Genomic DNA, 22,957 nt, shown 5'->3' with positions numbered 1-22,957 from the left:
AGTTCTTAAATTAACATAGTTGGATTTTAACAGAAAGACAATGCCATAAATCAGTCAAAGTGAGTGACAGACTCAACAGTAGCACACAGCATGCAAGGCAGCGATGCATGCATGCAAACATGTTTCTCCAGCTGATATTTAGTGTCTCCATCTCTCTCTGGAAGAGGTTGCACATGACCTATACGGCCACACTGAGGCGCTCCAACACAAACACATGAAGCTTCAGCTGACACAAAACAACACCATGCTGTTTGTCCAAAACACACAATAACTCCTCTCCCACCGATGTCATGTGTTCATTTATCTTTAGCCATATAGACTCCATTTGACCCAAATCAACACCAATGCTATAGCCTGTTTGTCCAAAACACACTATCTGCTCTCCACGTTTCTACTTCGCCACAACCTAATGTTAGTAACAAATCTATTGTTGTAGATTGTGAGAAAGGGATGTCAGAAAGCCAAGCGTTGTCAGTTTACTCACAGCACAGCACTGTCACTCCTGTCAGCTAGGGTTGAGCTGCAGGGTTGAGCTGCTTAACGACGACACTGTCTGTCAGGCGTACTGTAGTAAATATAGGACTAATATGTGCATGGAATGGATAGTGTGTGAGTCTGGGTTCAGCGCACACTCGCAATTGCGGCTGAAGGGCGATGTGACACACACACACACACACACACACAGACACACACACAGTCACACACACACAGGGCGATGTGTGGATAAATCACTGAGAGTTGGGAAATGCGCACGCAAGCACAGAATGCACGGGCGTCGCCGCGTCAGGCGTGCAAACGATTAAGCACGCACAGGCAAATGTTGTCAGAAGCATCTGTTTCGGTTTCGTTTGCGCGACGGTTTCGTTCGGATGGCTGGGCTCTGTGCTGCTAGTGCTGCTAGGGAGCAGTGTAGAGTAGGCGTGGCGCAGGCTGCCTTAGAAGGGCGCGTTCACGACATTGAGGGGTAAGAAACCATCCCGGTCACGTGGTTCATGTAACGCGTGTCACTGTGAAGGACTGGCCAGTCTGGCCCCAACATGACGATTTTGACGTAGGCTGTTGAGCTTGCGCAACAACAGCGTGTTTCACAAAAGTAATATTTGTACTGTAAATAAGAGAGTTGTGTCGATGCAAAGTAGCCTATACTGATTCTGGGAGCGTGCAGATTTTATTTTGCATGGAGATGTGTGCTAATAGTGTGGCTCGGTCGGAGATAGACCACGGACGGATAAACGGCTGTGCTGTCTATTAGGGTAGCAGGATACCGTAGAGCAGCGTGATCTGCAACAGTGTGTCTCACATCAACACAAACTGTCACTGAGCAGCTTATAGATCGGCTATTTTCAAATGTTGGATTTTAGATTTTCAATCTGTGGAACCGAGTCAAACATGTAATGCCTCAACTCCTACGTACATTCCAAGTGCTTGTCAGGGTGGGGTCATGGCATGAAAAGGTTGAGAACCAATAATGTAACATATCATACATATGTGTAAAAACCTCTAAGGAAGTAATATCTATTATATTTCAGACTTGTACGCTCCTCAATGACATCCAATCTCTGTGATGCTACTTTCTCACTTTTTTGTGTGATTTCCTCTCATGCACACGATACGATTTCGATACGTTCTTCTTTTTGTTAGGATCACAGTGCTGCTCTATACTGTATGTAAGTGTCTTGAGAAACAACGTGTGATTTGACACAAAAAATACAATTGAATTGGAATCACGGGATTGTTGTATAGCTGCCTCCGTCCGTACCGATGTTGACCCATTTAGACCTGAGGCCCATTCTAAAAATGCCTTCTGTTACAGTGACAGTCGAATGGAGCTTTTATAGTGGAATGGCCGGCGGCCAACTTCAGAAAATATATTTTGTGAACAGAACAATTGGGATGTTGTGCTGTGTGTCTATGTGGATATGGTGTTGTAGTCTAATGTATAGAGCGTTGCGGTCCCACCCCCTACCAGGGCCCAGGAAATTATTCCCTGTTCATTTTCCTCATAGACATTTCAAAAAGTATTTATTTAAAGACCTTTTACGCGTCGTACAAAGCCAACTCTAGTTGTGACAAATCATGACAACAAACAAAATTTTCGGGCCGAACAAATAATTAGAAAGAAGAAGAAAACGGTAGGTTAACACCTTTTTTATTTTATTTTCTTCTTTGAAATTATTTGTTTGGTCCAAAATGTTGTGTTTGTTGTCATGATTTGTCATAACTCGAGTTTGCTTATAAGGTCTATACATAAATACGTTTTGAAATGTCTATGGGAAAAATGCATTGGGAATTATTTCCTGGGCCTGGCGTCGTCATGAAAGGGGGCACAACTGCGACGCTCTATATTGTTCCAGGAGACAGAGCTGTTTCAAATGGTTCCAGAGATGCTTTCAAACATGAAGGACGGTTAAAGTGAGCACGTTTAAAAAGGAATAGACACCAGTGAAGTTGCCTTCCTGCCTTAGGCTGCAGCCAATCAAGTGAACTATAGGCTACAGAGAACAGTGGTGTGTTCTGTATGGACACTTCAGTGCACACACACACACACACACACACACACACACACACACACACACACACACACACACACACACACACACACACACACACACACACACAGAAAATCCGGGGCGGGAGATGAGGTTGGAGTCAGACTGCAGTGATGTGACTTGATGATGTCATGATGAAAGCTAAGCTGGAATTGGATTATTGGACCTCTCTGAGTGACCAACAATCTATCTAACCCATCTTGTCCCACATCTGTTCCAGTGGACAATTTAGAATGTAAGGCGTTGTTTAGCTTACAAAGTGCGAGGTTGGATAAATGTCACAAATGACTGCAGTTTCAGTGGAATACATGGGTGAGTTTGAGTCCAGACACTTTGGGATCCTAAAGGTCATTCTGTGAGAACGGCTTGTTTAGGAATTTGGGGAGCTAAGGATAAGGAAAGGGGTGACAGTGACACTGGTCTGTACTGTAGTTCTTGATGCCAGAGTAAAGGTCATTACACACTGGCGAATTAGAAATTAAAAAAAAAACAATTGAAGTCCATGCAAGCTTCCACATCAGTGGCGAATGTGCGAAAATGCGACCGTTTTCGCTTTTATTTGTTCGCTCTGGTGTCGTATTTTGCAGAGATTCGCAGGCGAACTGCAACATGCAATATTTCGCATTTTCAGATCGCTTATTCGCATCGCGTCGCTAATTCGCCAGTGTGTAATGACCTTAACTCTGTCTGACTGAAGGCAGATGGGAAGCAGCCGGCGGTATATGGATGTGTCGATGATGATTCCCTGCTTATTAAAACGAGATAAGATCAGGGGTATAATCCTCTGGAAGATGGCTTTTGTCTAGGGCATGTGGGTGGATAATCATAACACCAGTCCCCGAATCTCATCTGGAGATAGTGGAGAGAAGGAAGACAGGCATCATACGTTAGGGTTGATTAGAAGGAAGATGAGAGAAGTATAGCTTCTGATATTATCAAAAGTTTCTTTCTCGACGACTTCAGCAGAAGGGTGTTTATTTGTCACTCACTCATTCAAGTACAAAGCACTAATTGGTTTGGCATGCGTGATGTATATCACAATTCAACTATAGTAACAATGTAGTTCCCAACAACCTGTTCATGGTGCTCTATATAGTAACAATGTAGTTCCCAACAACCTGCTCATGGAGCTCTATATAGTAACAATGTAGTTCCCAACAACCTGTTCATGGTGCTCTATTTAGTAACAATGTAGTTCCCAACAACCTGTTCATGGTGCTCTATATAGTAACAATGTAGTTCCCAACAACCTGTTCACGGTGCTCTATATAGTAACAATGTAGTTCCCAACAACCTGTTCATGGTGCTCTATATAGTAGTAACAATGTAGTTCCCAACAACCTGTTCATGGTGCTCTATATAGTAGTAACAATGTAGTTCCCAACAACCTGCTCATGGTGCTCTATATAGTAGTAACAATGTAGTTCCCAACAACCTGCTCATGGTGCTCTATATAGTAACAATGTAGTTCCCAACAACCTGTTCACGGTGCTCTATATAGTAACAATGTAGTTCCCAACAACCTGTTCATGGTGCTCTATATAGTAACAATGTAGTTCCCAACAACCTGTTCACGGTGCTCTATATAGTAACAATATTGTTCCCAAACAATCTGTTCACAATGTCTTGTGAATGTGGGGCAGTAGTTGCGAACGCAGTGAGCCACTTACTATGACAGCAAGGGCTGAATGTCTGTCTGTGTGTGTGTCTGTGTGTGTGTCTGTCCCACTGTTACACCACCCGCCCGCCACCAGAGGGCGCAGCTGTAGCACACACACACACACAGGGCGCAGCTGTAGCACACACACACACACACACACACACACACACACACACACACGCACACGCACACGCGCACACACACACACACACACACACACACACACACACACACACACACACACACACAACCACACACACACAAGCTGCGTTCGCTTCACGCGTTTGCGCGTCTTACTTGTAGTAATGTACTGTATGTTCCAACAATTTACACACACACAGCTTCAAGGCTCTCTCTCTCTCTTTTATGACCAATCGCAGATATCTCTCTCTCTCTCTCTCTCTCTCTCTCTCTCTCCCCCCTCTCTCTCTCCCCACTCTCTGCTCTGCTTTCATGACAGATCACGTTTCCATTGAGAAATGAGTAACTAGTAAACCCATCCCAGTCCAGCTCGCTGGGGAAGATGTGGGTGAAGTTATTTTTAACTCCCAAATTAGATGCACATGCATATGAATATGGATGCAGAGCTCGCCTCTGGGTTTCTGTAAGCATTTTTACTAACGTTGGTCAGGAATCGGTTCCTCGTGTTTATTTTTTTGTTGTGGTTGCGTAGCAACGTTGAGCGAGGAGAGGACCGGAGGTCGGTGGAAGTGAAAGGAGAGATGTTGGAGAAGACAGAGGGGATGATTAGGAGGAGAAAGACACAGTGGTGTAGAGTTGTGTGATTGGAGAGGAGAGGAAAAAAACAATGGGTGGGAGAGAGAAGCGAGAGAAAAGGTGTGTGTGTGTGTGTGTGTGTGTGTGTGTGTGTGTGTGTGTGTGTGTGTGTGTGTGTGTGTGTGTGTGTGTGTGTGTGTGTGTGTGTGTGTGTGTGTGTGTGTGTGTGTGTGTGTGTGTGTGTGTGTGTGTGTGTGTGTGTGTGTGTGTGTGTGTGTGTGTGTGTGTGTGTGTGATAGTAAGTCCTCTACACACGGGACACCACACTGTGACAATGAGCAACAGCTCTGTAGTCTTCTAAACTCCTCGCCTCGAGGGAAGTAACAAATACGTCTCTCCTCCCAATGTCCCTACCCCCCCCCCACACACACACACACACACACGCACTCTATCTCCCTCTCATCTCTGTTTCCAACTCTATTTCTGTATTTGTGTGTGCTTGCTTGCTTGTACTCTTGAAGACCAGATACTCTTGAGGACCAGATATCACCGCAAGCATTGACGATCGTTTTTTATTTATTTTAGATTTTGCTTTATAATGAGGAAAATCAGACCCGTCTGAAGCGAGTGGTGCTGTACTGTACTCGTACGTACTGTACTTTATGCCTCTCTGGCGTGCGTTTCTATCTCCTCTCGTTCTCTGTAACTCAGTTTATCTCCACTGTGAATAATTAGATTGACGTACAGAATATGATCCTCGAGTTGCTACAATTGCTGCTTATTGTATTATTGCTATTTGCTAACAGATGACTGTAATTGAGACAGCAATCAATACATACTGTACTTGCATTTATGTTATTTTTGTTCAAATGTTTATTTTCCTCTCTCTTTCTCTCGCTCTCTCTCTCTGGTAACATTAACAGATGAGTGTAATAAAGACAACAATAATAATTCAATTTTTGTTCATTGATAAATGTTTATTATCACTCACTCTCTCTCTCTCTCTCTCTGTCTCTCTACCAGGTTGCAGAAGCAGTAGTACAGTCCTGTAGAAGCTGCTGAGACCTCATGGCTGCTGTCTGATTCATTACACTGTGAGTGTGTGTGTGTGCTGCGCATGGATAACCGACGTGTGTGTGTGTGTGTGTGTGTGTGTGTGTGTGTGTGTGCATGCGTGCATGCATGCGTGCATGCGTCTTGTGTTTTCTGTGGAGTTGTTTGTCATTAGATGTAGGTCAGTGTTGTTTTCCTTATAGTAATTCCCTGGTAGAATCTGTGCTTCATTTTAAAATCATTATACACACACACACACACACACACACACACACATCATCGACTCATTTGCATCACTGTTACTGTGTCAGAGTCTTGAGGGGATGTGTTTTCCTGAGCGCAGCGTTTTGAATTCTTTAGTGGGACAAGGTGTTTTTGGTAAGCCCAGTAGCGTGTTGAACAGTGGGACAAGGTGTTTTTGGTAAGCCCAGTAGCGTTTTGAACAGTGGGACAAGGTGTTTTTGGTAACCCCAGTAGCGTTTTGAACAGTGGGACAAGGTGTTTTTGGTAACCCCAGTAGCGTTTTGAACAGTGGGACAAGGTGTTTTTGGTAAGCCCAGTAGCGTTTTGAACAGTGGGACAAGGTGTTTTTGGTAACCCCAGTAGCGTTTTGAACAGTGGGACAAGGTGTTTTTGGTAACCCCAGTAGTGTTTTGAACAGTGGGACAAGGTGTTTTTGGTAACCCCAGTAGCGTTTTGAACAGTGGGACAAGGTGTTTTTGGTAAGCCCAGTAGCGTTTTGAACAGTGGGACAAGGTGTTTTTGGTAAGCCCAGTAGCGTGTTGAACAGTGGGACAAGGTGTTTTTGGTAACCCCAGTAGCGTTTTGAACAGTGGGACAAGGTGTTTTTGGTAACCCCAGTAGCGTTTTGAACAGTGGGACAAGGTGTTTTTGGTAAGCCCAGTAGCGTTTTGAACAGTGGGACAAGGTGTTTTTGGTAACCCCAGTAGCGTTTTGAACAGTGGGACAAGGTGTTTTTGGTAACCCCAGTAGCGTTTTGAACAGTGGGACAAGGTGTTTTTGGTAAGCCCAGTAGCGTTTTGAACAGTGGGACAAGGTGTTTTTGGTAACCCCAGTAGCGTTTTGAACAGTGGGACAAGGTGTTTTTGGTAAGCCCAGTAGCGTTTTGAACAGTGGGACAAGGTGTTTTTGGTAACCCCAGTAGTGTTTTGAACAGTGGGACAAGGTGTTTTTGGTAACCCCAGTAGCGTTTTGAACAGTGGGACAAGGTGTTTTTGGTAACCCCAGTAGCGTTTTGAACAGTGGGACAAGGTGTTTTTGGTAAGCCCAGTAGCGTTTTGAACAGTGGGACAAGGTGTTTTTGGTAAGCCCAGTAGCGTGTTGAACAGTGGGACAAGGTGTTTTTGGTAACCCCAGTAGCGTTTTGAACAGTGGGACAAGGTGTTTTTGGTAACCCCAGTAGCGTTTTGAACAGTGGGACAAGGTGTTTTTGGTAACCCCAGTAGCGTTTTGAACAGTGGGACAAGGTGTTTTTGGTAACCCCAGTAGCGTTTTGAACAGTGGGACAAGGTGTTTTTGGTAAGCCCAGTAGCGTTTTGAACAGTGGGACAAGGTGTTTTTGGTAAGCCCAGTAGCGTTTTGAACAGTGGGACAAGGTGTTTTTGGTAAGCCCAGTAGCGTGTTGAACAGTGGGACAAGGTGTTTTTGGTAACCCCAGTAGCGTTTTGAACAGTGGGACAAGGTGTTTTTGGTAAGCCCAGTAGCGTGTTGAACAGTGGGACAAGGTGTTTTTGGTAACCCCAGTAGCGTTTTGAACAGTGGGACAAGGTGTTTTTGTTAACCCCAGTAGCGTTTTGAACAGTGGGACAAGGTGTTTTTGGTAACCCCAGTAGCGTTTTGAACAGTGGGACAAGGTGTTTTTGGTAACCCCAGTAGCGTTTTGAACAGTGGGACAAGGTGTTTTTGGTAACCCCAGTAGCGTTTTGAACAGTGGGACAAGGTGTTTTTGGTAACCCCAGTAGCGTGTTGAACAGTGGGACAAGGTGTTTTTGGTAACCCCAGTAGCGTTTTGAATAGTGGGACAAGGTGTTTTTGGTAAGCCCAGTAGCGTTTTGAATAGTGGGACAGGGTGTTTTTGGTAACCCCAGTAACGTTTTGAATAGTGGGACAGGGTGTTTTTGGTAACCCCAGTAACGTTTTGAATAGTGGGACAGGGTGTTTTTGGTAACCCCAGTAACATTTTGAATAGTGGGACAAGGTGTTTTTGGTAACCCCAGTAGCGTTTTGAATAGTGGGACAGGGTGTTTTTGGTAACCCCAGTAGCGTTTTGAATAGTGGGACAGGGTGTTTTTGGTAACCCCAGTAGCGTGCCGAGGCTCTGGGCGTTTATTTCTTTGCTTGCGCTTCCGCGACTGTGTTGTGTTTTTATCCGCTCACCGAGAGCTGAGCTATTTTCCCAACTCGGGTGTTTTGGAAGCGCTTATCTTTTAGTAGTGGAGTAAAAGTACAATATTTGCCTCTGAGGTGTAGTGGAGTAGAAGTAACATTATTGGAAATACTCAAGTAAAGTAACTCAAAATTGTACTTGACTAGACCTGTACGTGCCCGTCGGCCACCGGCCTACTTGAGAACGATGCAACTTGGGAACCTAATAATACCCGTTGTCAACTTGTCATAGCACCGGTGAGGGGATTCTGGCTCATTAGGCCCACTGGCAGAGCCTGACCATGCCTTTTGTGGTGTTTCTGGAGAACCGTGGGTCAGACCGACTCGATACCAGGCACTGCGAGGGTGTGGAACGTGTGTGCACTCAGAGACGTGGCGCATTTATAGTACGATTGTAATAAGTACAGTTACTTAAGTAAATCTACTTAGTTACTTTCCACCACTGTCTAATGTCCATTCCACTTCACACTCAACACTGCACTGGACTTCCATCCTCATCAAAATACACCCAATCAGTGTAAAGTTGATCGGATGAACGCTTTAGAGATCTACTAAGGCAGTGGTTTTCAACCCAATATCAAGGTCCATTATTTATTTGACCCACGGACCACTATTTGATGAGATTTAGCCTCTCGAAACCTAAATGTATAATATTTTGTTGTCATTGAATATGATTTGGTCCACAATTCCATGTTGTACCATAGGATAGATAACAGGCAAACGTTGATCAAAATAGCAATTGTTCTACGTTGTGTAGACTTCTTGCAAATTATGTAACGCAGTAACTCTTGATGGCGTAAAATTAATTTTACACTCCCAAGAGTTAAACATCTATAAGATTTTAAACCAAATGGACCCGTACAGCTCCATTTGGTTTCATTTTACACTCTCAACACTGAAAGAGCTACAGTATAAGCTATTGGTTACAAACTCAACTCATTAATTTAGCTGGGGACCACCTGGAACCCCCCCAAGGACCACTGGTGGTCCCTGGACGAGAACCACTGTACTATAAAGGACACACGTTGGCATTACCATCTGCCCCAGTGGCAGATGGGAAAGTGTAAATGAATGTATTGCATTGTGTACACTGCTGTGTGTGACTGTGCTTGTACACGTGCGTGTGCTCACTCCAGTTTATCTAGCCAAACTCCAGACTGTATTGATCTCGTGTGTGTGTGTGTGTGTGTGTGTGTGTGTGTGTGTGTGTGTGTGTGTGTGTGTGTGTGTGTGTGTGTGTGTGTGTGTGTGTGTGTGTGTGTGTGTGTGTGTGTGTGTGTGTGTGTGTGTGTGTGTGTGTGTGTGTGTGTGTGTGTGTGTGTGCAGGTGTGCAGACAACCATGGCAACTGTATTGTCCTTGGTTTGTGTCTTATTGTGTACATGTCATTGAGATTACAATGAATACACACACAATACACGTTTTATTCTGTGACGTGTACTTTCTCATGGACTACTCTTTTCCTCATTCTTTATCTTGTGCTTTCTTTATTGCCTCTTTGTCTTTTTCTCACGCTTCCTCACACTTCCCTCAGGGTTAGAAAATGAATTTGCATTCGGGAATTAAAGCAATCATTGGAATGTATGTTAAAAGCTGTGTGTGTGGAGATATGTCTGCGGGCAAAACTCAGGAAAGTGTGAAAACGTTTCAAACGAGAGCTGCCGGGCACAATTTCACACATGCGTAACAACACACCCTGTTGGGGGAGAGAGGAGGAGAGGAAACCACAACACACCCTTTTGGGGGGGAGAGAGGAGAGGGAGCCACGGTGTTAACTAGGGAGGTGACTGATAGAAGGAGGAGGAGGAGAGGGTGTTAAGGGAGGTGACTGATAGAAGGAGGAGGAGAAGCTTATAAGGAAAATGGAGGCAAAGGAGGAGACATACGTAAGATACACGTTCTCTCTTCCACTCTTCACAAAGTACAACAAACACGTGTGGCACACACACACACACACACACACACACTACGCTTTAGGCGGAACTGGTGCAGCATGGTTGTTCCCTGGGAAATACATTTTAAAGTAGGGCAAGTTTCTTCTTAAAAGAGCTTTCATTTCGGCCTGCAGCACATTCCGGCTTCGTTAAGTGGTTCTGAGCTCTTATGTCATTTCTCTGTATAGTTTATAATAAAGTGAAATGTCTTGGCAGTTGTCAGCTAAGTGCATTTCTCTGTGCAGTGGACCTTTAATGGCATGTTTCAGTGGGTTCCGTCCAGTCATTTTTTTTACCTTGTTCTCTTTGAACCTTGTTGAGTCATCTTTGTTCCAAAATTGAGTCTGATTGATTCTGATTTGCCCTCGGGGTGTATTTTTAAATACCGTATACTGTGTAAACACTCGGGATACGCCGGGAGGATGTTTTGGTCGCCTGTGGAACCTGGCTACAAAACACATTGTCTGTACAACACACAGGGTTTTACGGACCGGTGCAGCTCCCTTATAGATACGCTGCTTTAGCTTTGTATTTATTACACTACCATGTTTTAAACCATCTTGCTGTTACGTTTGAAACAGGAGGAGAGGTTACGTTTGGCTTGTGTGTAAATCCCTGTATGATAATAAGCACACCTAATGGTGTTGCCACACTTTAGTAGTAAACATGGTGTGTGAATATTACAGTGAAATGTTCTTGTTACCACACATAATGCCTCTCCATCGGTCTGTCAGGCCAAACCTTTCAACCTTTCATCCAACTGAGAGCTGGCTGTAGCGCATCTCAAATGGCATGCTTGTTTGCTGTAGAACGGATCATATTTTCTTAATTTATCCAAACCCAATATAAAAAATTCCATTAGCAATCCGTGATGCATGGGAACCCAAGGCAGGAGTAACATCCGGTTTTGCCTACCAAACGACATCATCAATGTGGAACTCTCCTCCGTTTACACTAGTAGGTCTCTGTAACACTTTATTTTATGGTGCACATTTTCACCATATAACATTTAACTGTCCCTTATCTCCGTATTCTTACTTTTTGTGTTTTTTTTCATAAATGAATGCTCTACTTGATCATACTACATTTTATCTTTTAGGGGTGGCCATAGCTGAGTGGTTAGTGAGCCCGCCTGGCGAGCCAGAGCCCCAGGTTGTCCCAGGGACGATGCCAGGCCAGCTCAGCAATGTGTCCATAGTGTCCCTGAGCAAGACTCTTAACCCTGAGCGCCGGAATGGCTGCTCACTGCTCCTACTAGTTGTTATAGGATGGGCAAAAAGCAGAGGACGAATTTCACCTACAGTATGCTATAATATATACTGTACATGTAATGTGACAAAAACACCCCAAGGTAGTGGGGACTATTCTACTCTATTACAACAGTTACATCACACAAAGTGTGTGTGTGTGTGTGTGTGTGTGTGTGTGTGTGTGTGTGTGTGTGTGTGTGTGTGTGTGTGTGTGTGTGTGTGTGTGTGTGTGTGTGTGTGTGTGTGTGTGTGTGTGTGTGTGTGTGTGTGTGTGTGTGTGTGTGTCCGTGTGTGCATATTTATAATCCGCCCCTTATCCGACCGCATTCATTAATTAGTGGTTGCGGATTGCGAGATTGTGCGTTTTAAAAGCTATAATAAGCCTATAAATAGATGCCATTAATTTATTTCCCTCATTATTTCACCCGTGGTTTATCCAATATTAATTCATAAATAATATGTTGTAATGACCCAAATCCACCCTAAACTGCGGTTATCCGCTGTAACCACGGCTAAATCCGCCATCTGCAGGTCTCTACACACACACACACACAGTCATTGCTGGCAGCCATGTTTTAGTCAGCATGACGTCTAGCCTTGATGTTCTTGGGTTAGAACTTAGAACCAACCTGCACTCTGTGGGGGCTCTATGACTGCACTTTTTCTTTCTGCGTTTTGAAAGCGTGTGTGAGTGCATGTCACCAGATTCATTAAAATAGCAACAACAACTTGAATGGCCATTGAGTAAAAGTATCACTAAATCTGCAGATCCCCTCAAGGTCCCTAATGCCACCAGTATGCTGTCAGATGCATAGAATCTCTCTGCGTGCGTGCCCTTGTTCCGCCGCGTGTCTCAAGATTCAAGATTTCAAGATTGATTCAAGATTCAAGATTGCTTTATTTTGTCATTTGTTTCCAACTTTAGCAGCAGAAAAAAAAAACAAAATTACGTTTCTCCTAGTTAAAAAAGACAGCACAGGCTCATAATATACAATAATAAATTATCAGTGCAAGACAATACTAAGTATAAATAAGTCCTAAAAACTACAGGGATCCATAAAAAAGATGAATAGAATAAAAACCATTTAAAAAAACTGAACATAGATCATAGTTCATGTCCTATCTGCCAGGGAGGCTAGAGTTCAGGAGCCTGATTGCCTGGGGAAAGAAGCTGCTCCGCATCCTTTCTGTCCTGGCACTGATGCTCCTGTACCGTTTCCCAGAGGGCAAAAGGGAGATCAGGCTGTGAGAGGGGTGGGTGGCATCCTTAGTGATACCAGTTGCTCTCCTGATGCACCTTTGCTGGTATATGTCTGCCAGGGAGGGCAGCGAGGTACCGATGATTTTGCTGGCTGTTCTCACCGTCCTGTCCAGCTTTTTCCTCTCCTCAGCCGTGTTGCTTCCATACCAGGAGGTAAAACAATAGGTGAGAATGCTCTCAATAGTGCCTCTATAAAACATGGTCAGGGCTGGGACAGGCAGGTTGACTCTCTTCAGCTGACGGAGTGGGTAGAGACGCTGCTGGGCCTTTTTAATGATGGCAGTGGTGTTGCCGCTCAGATCCAGGAGTGTCCTGGTGTGAAGCCGCTCAGATCCAGGAGTGTCCTGGTGTGAAGCCGCTCAGATCCAGGAGTGTCCTGGTGTGAAGCCGCTCAGATCCAGGAGTGTCCTGGTGTGAAGCCGCTCAGATCCAGGAGTGTCCGGTCAGATCCACGGATTTCTAGCAGTAAGACGCCTGAGGGCGAGAAGCCGCCGAGGTCGCGTGCACGCATCCGCCTGGTTGACAACAGACTGCTGGGCGAGCGCTGGCGCTTTGGAATGGGGGGTCAGATCAACATATGGAATGAATTCTGTACTGGCCATATATGGATCGTGAGTGTACAGGGTTTGATGTGGTTAGATCAACTTATGGAATGTCAGAACAGGTCAGCTCCACATATGGAGATCTAAGGGTGGCAGCCGGGGCAGTGTCTTGAGTGTACAGGGTTTGATGAGGGCCCAGTTAGGGTCGGGCCTTAATTTTCGGGCCTGATGAGAACTCTAGTGTGGTAGCGGGGGCAGTGTCTTGAGTGTACAGCAGGGGTGGCCACACTTTTTTGACTTGAGAGCTACTTTCAAAATGACCGGCTCAACAAGATCTATCCACCATTGCTGAAAATAGTTTAAATATGTAGGCTTTAGAATAGTGGTGCTGACATTACATATAAGACAAATGCACTTGGAATGGGAAATAGAGGGGGAGAAATGGAATAGGTAGGGATTTTTGTATTTCATAATGCTACCGACATTTTGTGCACAGCAACACTCAAAATATTGCATTGTGGATTTGAGCTGACAGGCACTTTCTGATGTCAATCAGTCAAGTCACCTTTAATTCAAGTGGCAGGTGCCAAAAATAGTTTTTAATATATTTAAATTAAATATTCATTAGGGTCGTGTCTTGTCATGCGGTCTACCTGCACAGCCTTTGTGATCTACTGGTAGACAGCGATCTACCTAATTGGGCGCCTCTAGTTTTCGCCGGCTGCCGGGCAAGTGCCCGGCTCACTAATAACTTTGGGGCAGGCCCATCTAGAGTTTAAATGGACAGGTATCAGTCAAAAGGGAGACATCGACATCATCATCCCTGATTATCCCTGGTGATGTCACCATATATGGTCATGCCTGGGGTGACCAACCAACTGACAGGAATTGCAAGCTTTCATAGTAAAGCCGTCGCAATAAATCCTCAAATCCCCATATATGGAGATCACTGATGTCATCGAATGACCTAGAATGCCTTCCATGCACTATTTGTATTGTCTCTCTCATGGGGCCCTAATGATCTATTCTACACTATAAAGTCCTATCTGTGAGAGTGTACAAAATCAAACAAAACGAAATCTATCCGTAAGGCTTCACATCATTCACATCAAAGGGATAAGCAAAGATGGCATTCTACCATTTCCATGTAAACCCGATGAACTTGACCTGATAACTTGGTGCATGGAATTATTTAAGACTTAAAATGCAGAGGACTCCAGCCGCACCAGGCAGTATCGTTTATTTGTTTACATGACAACGTATCTCTGCCAGTGTATCCAACATCCCAAATTATTTGATAGTTTGGTTTATAGGACTAAAAGAAAAAGTAAAGTGATCTTGATGAGTTCAGTCTTTCAAGACGACAAACAGCCAGCGGCTTCAGAAGGCAGTTTACTGCTGCAACAATGGTCTGAAACAGTTTGATCTCATCCTGACTTATCTCATCTCATCGGGTCTGTAGACGATAATCTGCACCGGTCACACGATTCCGAAAACACAGTATCCGAGACCCGTACGGGTCGGGTTTAGTTAGACATACAAACAGTCGGATACCCTAACCTAAACCTAACTTCACAGGAAGCCACGGATGATTTTTAACCCGCAGCATGGATTAGTTGTAACGCGCCACGCATGTTGTTTGACAGACTAATGCCTGTAGGGCTGTTGCTATGTCTTACCAACGTATGCACCCCCTTTACAGATCATCATCACACTGTTGTCAATGTTTTATCATTACACTTTTTCTCACGAAAAACGTTGACGTACCCCTAGGGGCACACACGCCCCCAATTATGAAATAGTGCAAACAGAGAAGGCTTTTAAGGGGTCAGGTGTTAAGCGAGCTATAAAGCTTTCCATTACCCTTGAAATATATTTTGGTGGTGGTAATGACATTCAGAAGAGGGTAGAGTAGAATAACTATTATTCTCTCTCTCTCTCTCTCTCTCTCTCTCTCTCTCTCTCTGTGTTTCTCTTTCCTCTTTCTCTAACCTTTCTCTTTGGGTGGGCTCTGTTTGATGGCCGTTCTTGCATTCCCAGTTTAGTTTACATTGTCAAATGGATGGAAGTTGTTTTCAGTCTTGTTGTCGTCTATAACAGAGTTTGTCTGCATATGTGTTGTCTCTGTGTCTGTTTGGCGCAGATCTCATTAATAAAATAGTTCTGTTCTATTTCCAATATTTTGAATAGTATTTATGGAGAGGAGAATGTGTTTCATTCATGCTCTCTTTGAACAGCAGTGTTTATGAACCATCATATGGAAAACCTTGTTGTTGTATTGCGCTGGAGGCGCTCCCGTTCCTTATGACAATCCATTTGTATACTTTGAGCCTTAAATTAATGGATTTTACTGCCCGGATTGGATTTCACGGCTGTAGCAGATGCATTGTTCCAGTAATTTTCTCCTGTCAAAATAGCAGAAATGGCCCCGGAGCCCTGTGACACTGGAGGCACCCAGAGACAAACCAGCCATAAATTCCTTCCCACGGCAGAGACACACAGGCATTGAGCAGGAAATAAGGAACGGGGCAGATTGAATTAGGTGTGCGTTGATACAAGGCTGCCAAACGTCACTTCAAATTAGATTGTTCGCTCCGTTAGCTGGCCTACATACCACGCACGCCCCTGTCACCGACAACAAACCACCTGAATGACTCCTCCTGTGTGTGCGTGTTTCTTTTCCTAACCTGATTGGAAGGTGGAGGAAGCGCTTATCTGTTTGCTGAGCTTTTTTTTTCTCCAACAGAAGGTTGGAGACTAAATGAAAATTAATGCAAATTAGTTTGACACGCCGACCCCCCCCACAATTGGCCCACGGCCCGAAACTGGGCACTCTTTTCCCCGTTTTTCTCACTTGGTACTGGTTTCTCTACTTGTACTGTAACATATTCACTTCACTCAAAACCTGCACAGGGAGAGAGAAGGAGCCTATTTAACCCACGCAATAACCAAGAATAACATCATCCTGAATACGCTGCAATGTGTGGGTGGGTGTGTACTTAAAAGTAAGTAAGTAAGCCTTGCCTGGCAAATTAGCAAGCTTTGCTGAGCCATGAGGCCCATAGGAGCCTATCTCCCGTTTCTGTAGTCTGAGGCAGCTTGATATCCAAGCCTTGATGCTGAGTTGCCAAGCAGGGAGGCACTGGGTCTTTGGTATGACCCGGCCAGGGATCGAACAGCGACCTACGTACTAGTCCCAGGGTGGACACTCTAACCACAAGGCCACTGAGCTTGGCCGGGGTGGTACGGGTGTGTACATACGTGTAGTCATAGTGTATACTAGTATGTATAGTGTATGTGTCGTATCGGAATATTCTAAGTTTAGTAAACTTAACTTTTTAAGTTTTGTATTTTTTGTAACTAAATGCCCTAGCTACGGTGTCGCACAAAAAGGCAGAAGAAATAGCCGATCGGCAAGCTCACATTGAGTCGCCATGCAATGCATTGCATTGCATTGCTTGTAGATTGTCTATTTTTGCTCTATACAGCAGTCCGACTTTTGGAGTCGGTGATTCCTCTCTGTCTCTCTGCCTTTTTAACCAGGGAGGGACGTGGTGCTACTTTTAAATCTACTGTTAAATTTTATTCTAATGAAGTGTGTCAATGAGGATGTTTAGAGAAAGCGTGACTATATGCAAGACACATGAATGAATGTGTTGTGGTCTATAAACATCATTAACACTCAGTCTGCGTGTCTAATGATCTAGGATGGTGAGCAGTCACTCTGTCGTTCACCTCTCTGATCCAATAATGACTCATTATCTATTCATAACTCTGCCTAATTCATAACAGTAGCTGAGGGGCATACTAAACAAGCACAGAGTTAGTTGCTCTTGTGTGTGTGTGCGTGCGTGCGTGCACGCGCGCATGCGTTCGTGCAAATCGCCATTATCTCTTACACAACAGTGATTTGTATACTGTTTATTTATTTACTGTATTTACTTTACTGTATTAATGTATCTACTGTATCACTTACTGACATGTTTGGTGAGATGTGAAAATACTTTTCTCTGTACTGTACTGTACTTGTACTGTACATTGACAATACATTGGATCTCATCTCATCATAAAGAACACTCACAGCAATTGTATTGTGGAGATTTAAAATTATTGTGAAATTGTCCTCTATTATACACTAGAAATTGAGCTGCAAATTCAGTACCACTTAAAATAGACCTTTAAAGAGCACTTTTTTCACTAGATCAGCCATTTTTGTCCAATGTTATCCCCAGAATAGGGATGCTGGGTGTTCACGTGGTTAATTGCAATTATTTTTGCCACAATAATCGCGACATGCACACTGTGTGTGTGTGTGTGTGTGTGTGTGTGTGTGTGTGTGTGTGTGTGTGTGTGTGTGTGTGTGTGTGTGTGTGTGTGTGTGTGTGTGTGCATGTGTGCGCGCACAGCGTGCGTGTACAGTTTGTCAGAATGTGCATGGTTGCCAGCCCCCCTTCCCTCCCCCCAAACCTCCTAGTGCAAATCCATTCTACTCCCCCTTACAATGAAATTACCATGGAAGATGGATTTCTACATTAAAGGCCTTATGTAAGAGTTGTTACATAATGTAGAAAGTAATAAAAAAGGGGGTAGCTTATCTGTACGAAAACACATCCATGCATAATGTTCCTGCTCAGACAGATGACACATAGTAAGTTTCATTCTTCTGTTTTAAGAGAAGCTCTCCTCTCATATCTCACTGACTTGACAGGAGAGAGGATTTTTTTCTTTGGGGGGGGGGGGGGGGGGGGGGGAACTATGATTGATACATTCTGCACGTAATTTTCACTCTTTCAGCCAAGTGATTTATCTTGAGAGTCAATCATTTTGAATGTGTCCTCCCAGGAGGATACTTGTTCCATGCATGAAAAAAATAAATAAGCGAAGCTTTTTAACTCAAATCTTATTCTGGTGGTCTGGTGGTCCCTGGAAACAAAATATTTTTAGTTAGGTGGTTGGCGGCCAAATGCATATAATTTTGTAAAATTCTGCCTCAGGTTTCAATGGGTTTAAGATGTGATCAGTATCTGGATATCGTACTGTATGAGGACATCAGAGAAAGGAGAAAATAAAAGCACCCGGTGTAAAATGCACACGGTACATATTGAGATCAGAATGCGATCAGATCTGACAGACCATCTCTGGAAGTGGCCTGACTCACCGTCACGCTGCGATTGGATCATTCATTATCCAGATACAGGTCGCATTTTAACCACTTAAGCCCTATTATAATTCATCGCATGCCGAGTGGCGGAAATGGCTGATCTACATGCTCACCATGCAATCGTAAATGCAATGCAGAATCTTTGAAGGTCTATGAAAGATTTGCCCAATTAATGTGGTCAAACAGATTCTTCAATACTTTGTAACTCTGATCTGACCTGAGTCATGGTGTCAGGGGCTTTGACAGAGTACCTGTTGTACCCATCTGTCCCTTCTTATGGAGATCTCTGTGTCTGATGTCATTAGTATATGCCCATACCCTGTGTGTACCGTATATTATGTTGGTTGGATCAGTGGTTCTGAACAACTGGATGTCCACATTATGCATACATTAATGTGGATGGAAAGCAGCTGTTGCCTAAACGGCTGCTGTTGAATGGGCGATGGGTTACACTGTCGCGTCGGGTTACAAGTTGTGGGGAAGTGTCAGAAGTCGACCGAGCAACTACGGATAGCAGTGGGCTTATTGTTGAAAAAGGCATCAAGCCATAGGCTATTTTTAGTAGCCGTCTGTCTGTTTGGGCTCTCAGGTGCATTCATATATGCCTTACCAATGCATGGGCAGAGTTTGAAGTGGGTCGGTCCCATACAGTATATGCACATATACTGTATATTGCACACCATTATGTGCATAGCGGATGGATCTGAGGCTCTGGACAACCAGATCTCCAATGCATGCCTAAACTGTATATGGGCGTATCAGGTCTGTTTATGGTTATGTCTGAGCCATAATGACGTGCCTAGATATGGGTGTATTATAGCTGCATCATAGTGACATGTATATGGGCATATCATTGTGGTTACCGTATGTCAAATCGCAGTCAGAGTGCCGTGGCAATGGTCCGAGTCAGCCAATTTTAATGTATAGGATGTCAGTTCAATGCATATCTGTTGTAATGCTGTAATACAATACAGGATATATAACTTTTTCATAGTATCCCTCGGTTAGACTTCAGAAAGAATCGGAGCACACATTTATTTCACACACACACACACACACACACACACACACACACACACACACACACACACACACACACACACACACACTGGACAAATGTCTTGGTGTATATGTTATATGTAAACAAAAAGTACATACACATGGTTCACATGGTAACCACACAATCTTACATCATTCCACTGTGTAGTTTTTTTTTTTTTAATAATTTCCATCATGATTTCACTGAGCTGTGTTTAACGTCCAGCTGGAATGCAGGAATATGCGTCCTCCTGATGACCCAATATAAATATCCTCGTCTTTACAGCCCTGTGCGTCGGTCCTTCGCTGGAAAGTATTTGTGCAGCAGCCGTACTGCTCTCTCTCTCTCTCTCTCTCTCTCTCTCTCTCTCTCTCTCTCTCTCTCTTTCTTTCTTTCTCTCTCTCTCTCTCTCTCTCTCTCTCTCTCTCTCTGCAGCTGTGACAAAAACAAAGTCTTAAATATGAATCTTAGCTTTGCTGTCAGACCAAGACAAGGGGAAAAACGAGTACGCAAATAGTTTGTTTTTCTGTCGTGGAAATGGAGACAAACAACATCGGCACCATGTCATGAATGACACACAACTCGGAGTCGTAACCCCCCTGTCTCTCACACCCACACATAATCAATCACACATATGCACTCTGTCTCTCACATACTGTAGATACCATCACACATATGCACTCTGTCTCTCACATACTGTAGATACACACACACACACACACACTCTCTCTCTGTCATTCATATATTGTACATCCACATTTTGAAGTGTTGTACTGTAAAGTTTGGAAGTTTTGAAGCGTTTACATCAGCTTTAATCCATTTGTGGATTACTGTCAGTGTTCACGTCCTGCATGGTGCTCACTATTTAAATAGTCTCTCAGTAGCGCTTGACTTAATTATTCAACCTCAAATCCTTTTTAATTTAGGCAATGCTCAGTTTGTTACCAGTGCATGATTATAAGAAATGGTTGTGTAAACTTGTCTTAATCACTCTGGTATTAATCTCATTTGAGCATGACCTGATTAACACAGCTAGATTCATGCTCAAATCTGTTTTATTTAGGCTGCTATACTAAGCGTCTTATTTGGATTACTCTCCTTTTTTTTCAAAACCTGCACGTTTAATCACAGCCCGACAATATGGCAAGCAGCGGATAAACTAGGTCATTAACGATCGGATGATGTAAACCAAATTATTAGAGATTTGAACGGTAAAATATCACGTACTCTACTGTACCTTTAAGTCTGTTTATTTGTTTTTTATTTTGTACGCTGTAGACAGTGGTTTTCCTTTATGAAAAAGGTAGCTCTCCACCAAACAGACTGACAAAATACATAATAGAATACTACAGACAGGAGTTCAGTCGGTTGGAAGGTGTGGAAGAAAGTAGCTGAATGCACCTGAGAGACGGCCGAGACAGACGGCTGCTAAAAATAGCCTATGGCTTGATGTCTTTTTCAACAGCAAGGCCGCTGCTATCCGACAGTCGAAAGCCAACCGTATTTCCTCCGTCGGCTTTCGACACTTCCCCACAACTTGTGACCCGACGTGACGCGAGTGTACGCATTGCCCATTCAACATCAGCGTTAAGGCAACGGCTGCTTTCCAACACTTAGCGCCGCCACTATATCTTAGATCTTATTTACTCCATTGTGTGGAAAGATGAAGAGCGTAAAGTCAGTCGCCTAGAGAAACAAGCATGTCTCCGCTGCCATTTTGTTCATCACTGATTGAGTCTTTAACTTGGGAACGCTTTCACTTGAACAAACCAACTGAAGCCTGTAATCTGGGTATTCATGTGGATGAATGAACCTACGAGGGAGGCTGTTTGACCTTTCTTTTATACGTTTTTTCCAATCATTTTGTACAATTATGAAATGAAAACGCACGCAGATCTGACCACTTAACGGTAACGATATACTGCTGTGTTAAGTGGTCATGTAAAGGGTTCTGCCAACACTTTGGACACCCACTGGTCTAACATATATAGACCAGCATGTACTGTCGTTTCCTGTCAGGATGTAACAGGGTGGAGTGGTGGTGTCACGGTATAAATCTTCCCCCTCGTCACAACAGCCTCTCTCAGTCGAGGGGCTTTATTGTGACCTGAATAGGGTGGGGACACGAGCCCCAGGGCGTTGCCATGACGATATCCTCCTATTTCGGACCAGACCCCTGTGACCCCCCCGTTAGACAGACTGACTGACACATGTGGCTGTTTCCATGGAGACCGTAATTCGTTAATGTCGGGCAGGAACCTTGTATCTATTTATTTTTTTCATCTTTTAATGTGTTTTTCCTCAAATGAATGCCCTACCCCATATTGCAGATCAAAAAGCTCATAACGCGTCACAAATTCACAATGTGACACGTTATGATCTTGTTGGTCTGCTATTTTCTTGTTTTCATAATTGTGACCGGATTTGACTGACTGTCATCGTGCAACCTTGAGTTAATAGCACAGGCAGACTCTTCACTCTTCAAATAAACGTCAGGGGGCGGGGGGGCTACAATCGGACGAATGATTGCGAATGATTGCAGCTGACCTCTGATTAGCCGGAGGTCAGCTGACGTATTCCAATCCAGAGCTATTAGAAAATGCAGTCGTACACACACAGGTGTTGCATTTTATTGGATCTGTGAGCAGCGTGCTTGTTGGGTGTGCTCATCATTTAGTTCTCTGTCTCTGGGGCGTTTTAAGGACGAATGTTTTGTTAATGGCTGTGAATGTGTGGATGGGTCAAATGGAATGATGTAATTCAGGAAATACAAACACATTTTGTATAACATGAAATTAAGGCATTTAATGAAAAAGGAAAAAGAAAATGTGGCATTCCACAGGGCCTGATCTTAAACCAAATGGAAAAATGTGAAACAAGAAAAGTATAATGTTGGCAGGCATGATGTTTCTCATCGGGATTTAAGTAAACTTCAACGTTCTTAGTGAAAAGATAGGAAATGTTTTCTAAAACATTATTGAGAGCAATGTGTATCTGTAAATGACACTGTTTGTTTACATGGTTGCCACGTTGGATATGGCACAAAATCCAGCGACACAGATTGATATGAGCCAGGTGCTCTGAGCCTTTGATTAGACAGCAGTCTGTTATTATTTTCTTTTGATTTAGAGTAGCCACTTATCTTTTACCCCCTTTTAGTCGTTATTACAATTGATTCCTCCCCACTGCTGGCTCACCTGTCACGTAGAGCCTTCGTCCTGCTCCTCCAACACTCCCCGCCGCCCCAGCCCGTAGGAACTAGGAATACATGCAGCAGTGACAAATATCACCCCCACGGCACGGGTACAGGCTTTAGTTCTGACATACCATTGATCCGAAACCTCAATCCCTAACCTAACCATAACCGCAAGCACAGGAGCAGCGCA

The 22,957-nt window shown here is 43.9% G+C and overlaps 1 protein-coding gene across 5 annotated transcripts in view; it reads left to right on the top strand.

The window, feature by feature from the left end:
- peak1 (pseudopodium-enriched atypical kinase 1) overlaps nt 1-22,957 on the top strand; it is a 134,790-nt gene that overhangs the window by 84,705 nt on the left and 27,128 nt on the right. For 4 of the 5 annotated variants that reach the window (XR_014569152.1, XR_014569153.1, XM_083763291.1 and 1 more), the window contains exon 3: nt 5,950-6,020. The exons of the other annotated variant lie outside the window; for it this stretch is intronic. The gene's annotated coding sequence lies outside the window, so the exon portion shown is untranslated. The remainder of the gene's footprint in view (nt 1-5,949; nt 6,021-22,957) is intronic. 5 annotated transcript variants of the gene reach the window in all.

This window comes from Protomyctophum parallelum (genome assembly GCF_964188405.1).
Source record: "Protomyctophum parallelum genome assembly, chromosome: 4".
NCBI classification, from domain to species: Eukaryota; Metazoa; Chordata; class Actinopteri; order Myctophiformes; family Myctophidae; genus Protomyctophum; species Protomyctophum parallelum.
Note: the sequence above shows the minus strand (reverse complement) of the source record. Positions and strands in the feature narration are given on the sequence as shown.